This window comes from Olea europaea, chromosome 1 (assembly GCF_002742605.1).
Source record: "Olea europaea var. sylvestris chromosome 1, O_europaea_v1, whole genome shotgun sequence".
NCBI lineage: Eukaryota > Viridiplantae > Streptophyta > Magnoliopsida > Lamiales > Oleaceae > Olea > Olea europaea.
Window position 1 is genome coordinate 25,354,871 of NC_036237.1, and position 5,566 is coordinate 25,360,436.

Below are 5,566 nucleotides of genomic sequence, written 5' to 3' on the forward strand. Positions count from 1 at the left end.
GAGGGGGGGGGGGAAAGAAAAGAATTAAATACATAAAAATGAGCTTCTTTTATGGGTCCTAATATGACATTGTTCGTCTGACTTTCATGAATAGAGTGAAAAACTTATTGACAACGATGTTTAGCATGTCATTTCTCATAAAATTAAAGTTTGGAATCTTACTTATAAAGGATTAGTGACACTTTACACATATGGTCGCTTGTACAATTTATTCCATTTTCAGTTTAACTGAGTGTGTGTGAACATTTAATGATCATTGATTACGATTGTACATGCTATCAACTGTATCTTTGAGTTATTATATATTGTTGTCGATTTTTTATAATGATATTTTTTTTTAAAAAAAAAAGAAGAAGAAAAATAATTGCATTTGATATAGTTTTCTTCATCATTTGTGACAAAAAGAGGAAGAGATGATGGCATTTTCTTTGAGTGGCATTCTGGCATTTTAGGAGGAGTTCATAGTAAGGAGACGATGATTGTATTTCATGGTATTACATATCATAATGCATAGCTGTTTTTGAGTTTTGATGTTTTGTGATATTAATGTTTTAATTGGTATTTTGATTAATATTAGTATTATTTCTCAATCTAGCTAGCAAATTAATGATAGTGTATTTCAACTATTATATTTCTTGTTCTCATACTTTTACACTAGGTATTTGAGTTGTTAATTTTAGAAAATAGGTTTAAGAAAAAATGTAAGAGACAGCCATTCAGTTTGAGTTTGGGAAAATTAGTATTGTTTTTACTTCATTGACTTATATTGTATAGTTTTGTCACAAAATGTCAAAATGGGAGTTTGTATCGACTATTCTTTAGACAAAAGGATTATTATAAAAGAGTTGGAAAAGTCAATTAGTCTGTTGGAATGTTGTGTAGATGAAATAGGAGCCTTTGGGTATGAGTATGGAATATGGAGAAAGAGTCGGCAGAATTATGTTAGGTTTTCATCAAGCTAATGCTCAAGTATCCAAAACATAATTGTTGTTGCCCGACTATCGATCAAGCGGCACATCGGTCGCTCACCTAGAGTTAGCATGACGCTCAAGCGACAGTGTTTTCCAAGAAACTCTAGTTCGCGATTTTCAAAAGTTTCATCTATCTTATATTACCATGATACATCTCTACTATAAATACATAAGCCCCATTTCGTGAAAAAGTATGGTTGATCATTATATTCCATCTTCATATCATCCTCTGAAGATCAAACAACAATTCTACATCTTGAGATAAATCAACCACAAGTTGGAAAAAAATCAAAACTATATAATCCAAAACAACCACTTCCTAAATATAATCAGGAAGATACTTTCTCAGTAACTTTCAGATGTTGCTGAGGATTGAGAAATGCTAGACCTGAAGCATATAAAGAATACAAGAATAAGGTATTATTGGTAATCCACAGAAGATGGACAATTCTAAAAGATCGGGAGCAGGTGCAAGTGAAACACATTCTAGCGGGTTCTAGAGATTGCAGGAAATAAATCAACAAGTTGGACAATTTTCTAGGTTAGATCTTGCTGTCAGTTCTTATTGTTTATAGTGAAAGTCACTGTCTTGGTCTCGAAATTTTTAATCCTGAGAAGGATTTTCTTCATCAACAAACTCTATGTTATTTACTAGTTTATTTACTATTCTCGCAATTCAACATATGATAAAATTGACTTGATTGACTAAATATCTAGAACAATTAAAATGTAACTTGTTGCTTTCAATTGATAATTATAATTTCGTGTTATTCATATATTCACCACCCTCTAGATTAGGGTCGAACAGTAACTTTCAGACATATAAAAAATTATGTTAAATATAATATGAGGAGAAATCAACAAATATTTCTTGAGAAAAGTAAATGAATTGTCAAAATGGAGGATATCGTTTGAGTGAATAATAAAGTGACTCCCTAAATTTAAAGATGATCTATATTGTGATAAGATGCCCTTTATCAATAAAAAGTCTTTTTGAGAAGTTCTGTCATCTAATGATTGAATCAACTTTGACCATTCGCTTGTTAAGAGATAAAATTTCACATCGAATAAAGACAAAAATAAATATTAAACATTTTTAAGAGACTCTATACTTTTAAAGAGCATATTTTATAATTTAAAGACAACAAATTTTTAAGTACACCAACATGCTCTTTATATTTAATACTTATATTTACTATTCTGAAAAAATATATATATTATTTTTTCCTATCTTTTATTTTCACTATTTTTCCTCTAAATTATTATCTTATTTTTCTCCATTGAAAGGTGAAATACTTTGATTTAAAATGTTAATTTAAAGAGTCTATTGTGACATAATTTTAAAGATTGACTCTTTAAAATAGATAGCATAATATATTTAAAGAGTCTATTAGAGATACTCCAAGGACTTGGACTATGCCTCTTAATAAAGTCAACATTGTAAGATGGAATTCAAGTTTAGTATATTATCAAAGCCCATTAAACGTCAACGAGCAATTTGATTCGATTGAAACTCAAAAATGAGTACACAAATTTTAAGATTGGTATGCTAATCTTAAAATGAGGACATTAAAATTTTGAGAGATGGTCCTTCATTTTTGAACGAGAAGGTACTTGCAAAGTATTACAATGAACTTGCTAAGTTGGATGAAGAAGACATGCTTGTGGGAGATTACAAATATTGAAATAGACTTGTCATTGCCCATGGAGTTCGATGGTAGACCAATCATTCAATCCAATAAAATATCTACCATTGAAGAAGGGCTTGAAAAGAATGAAAAATCAATCACAACGGAGCAAAACAAAGATGTGGCAACCAATGAGGAGAAAGTCGACTTACATTTTTCCGACATGTTTGATTGCCAATAAATTGATTTTGTGATTAAGCTTGGTGAGGATATAGAGATCTTCATAGTTAAATTTGAGTTGGATGGAAAATGCAAGTCCTGTTATATAAAAAGGGGCAATGTTGAGTTTTGGAGATCAAATAAAAAGTGAAACAAAGCCAAACAAAGAAAAATGGACAAGGCATCTAAAACCTTCTTTAGGTGCCAGCAATTCAATTGCCAAAATCGAACTAAAAACTATAGAAAAGTGCTTGTTGGGAAGTAACCCAATTTTCTAATTCTTACTCTTTTATTTATTTTTATGTATTTTCATACTTTTATTTAATTGAGTGTCTTTTTTTTTGTAAGTAATTTTTGAAATCCCACATATCCATGGTTCCTTACAAGTTTTAGGGTAAATTGATGTACAAGATGGTCAGTTTCCCAAGTTTACCAAGAGCATCCCAAGTCAAATTCAAGTATTAGTACCTCTTTACAAATATACAACTGGGAAGTATTTCTCTCATCTTTATCTTGTTCTTTATACATTGAGAACAATGTATGATTTAAGTTTGGGGAAATTGTGTTTATTTTGTTGTGATAGTGTTAACATGTTAGATAGCATTGTTGGCTTAGGATTGTTTGATAAAATTGTTATTGACTCATGAGCTATCATAACCAAATATGCTATTTTTGCCTATATTTTCGAGAAATGCCTATCCATTGTAAGATCTTGAATTACCTTGAGCACAATAGTTATGATTAATTGTTGTCTAGATGTGGAAATTTTTGATTGATAGATAAAGTTTTGAATTGGTAGAACTAGATTGTGAGTTGCTTGAAAATTTATATCAACATATATTCACTTCTCTTTCACTTAACTATATTGTGAGGTAAGTTTGGGGGTGGTCGAGCCGGTGAAGGATATTATCTAAAAGTGTGTTGATTTCATGCATGTTGAAAATATTTGTGTGGAGTGTCGTTTATCAAGTATAAGCTAGGGAATAACCATATGCTAGGGATCTAAGCCCCATTGAGTTTTGTGTGCTTAAGATATTGCACTAGTTGAATCTTAGACCTCACTTTGTAGCCTTTTTTACTCGAGTTATTAAGTCTATTGAGATATTTCAAAACCCAGTACCTTTTTGTCTAAACAACTAGGGAGTTATCCACCTAAAGTTCGCTACAAGGGTTAAGAAGCAAGCTTAAATGAGTGAGGTAAAATATGAGACTTAATTGAGAAATAAAGAACAAATTGATTCGGTGCAATTGTAATTAATGTTTGGGCTTAAATAACTAGTGGGTTTGAATTACTTAGTATAAGCTTGAATGTCTAAGCACTCATCTAATGAAAAATCATCACATGACTAGATTTCTAACTGAGTGGGAAAATAAATGAGTGATTGGAGAGCAACCTTTAAATTTACACATCTGGAGAAAGAAGGATTATACTTATTTGATGAGTGTGAAATTCACGAGTAAGAAATGAAATATTTGGCCACAAAGGGTCGGGTTGGAGCCAATTTGAGGATTTTTTTCGTCTTGACAATTTCTTCCTAATTTAGTTGATAATTGAAAGCGAATATGCATAAACAGCCACATCGAACATTGGATAAGCTTAAATTATTTTTGTTAATATTATTTGGAGCATATTTGTGAATTGATTATACAAATTTGCACTTTTTGATATTTTTAACAAGCTATCTAGATAATCATGTTCGAGACAAACAGGAACTTAAATTTGGGGGTATTTGATAAATGTGTTTTTGCTCAGTTATTTAACGCCTAAATATGCTTATAATTAATTAAAGGAATGAATTCTACTCACAATTAGGTGACGTTTGCTTTTGTAAGTCAAAAATCACCCATAAAAAAAAAAGGCAAAAGAGAGTGAAAGGGGGATCAAAAACATACAAAAACATGAAGTTGAGACCAAATGCACAAGTGTCAAAAGTTGTGGACCTTGGGATGCAATTTATGGAAGGAAAAATTGATATAAAAGTCAAAGTTCAAGGGCCAAATTGTACAATTTCAAAGGTGAGGGACCTGAAGTGCAATTATATAAAGGACTTGGCTGTAAAATGAGCCAAACTCGTACTTTGGCAGTGAAGTGGCGCCTTTATAATCATGGGGTCGTTTATTCACGTTCCAAAACTTTAGGGACCAAGGGTGCAATTTTCCTAGGTTTTAAATGTGAAATCTTTACTGTTGGAACAAATTCTGCTTCTTCCTTGCTGGGCTTTCATTTTTCTTTCTCTTTCCTATTTTTTTTTTCTTTCTTTTTCTTTCCATTTTTTCTTGGTATTTTTGGAGCAAAAATCTAGAGCACAAAGCGAAGATATCAAACGATTTGGCAAAGCTTTAGAAAAATCAAGAGCAAGCAATTTTCATTTTCAAAAAAAATTCAACAAAAGGAGGCTTTATCTATAAACTTATATTTTCTCTATTATTTTGTCAAGCTTGTAGTGTATCGTTATAAAGAGTCTCCTCTTTATCATTTATACAACATGGGCTAAATATTTGTGTTCGAATTTATGGTATTTGATAAGTGTGTTTTTGCATACTTATTTAACATATAAATAAGCTTAAAAATTGATTAAATGAACGATTTTTATTCATAATTATGTAATTATTGCTTTTGTAATTAAAAATTACCCAAGGAAAGAGAACAAGGCAAACATGAGTGAAAGGGACTAAAAACGTACAAAAACGTGAAGTTGGGAACCAAAGTGCACAAATATCGAACGTTGAGGACTTTGGGATACAATT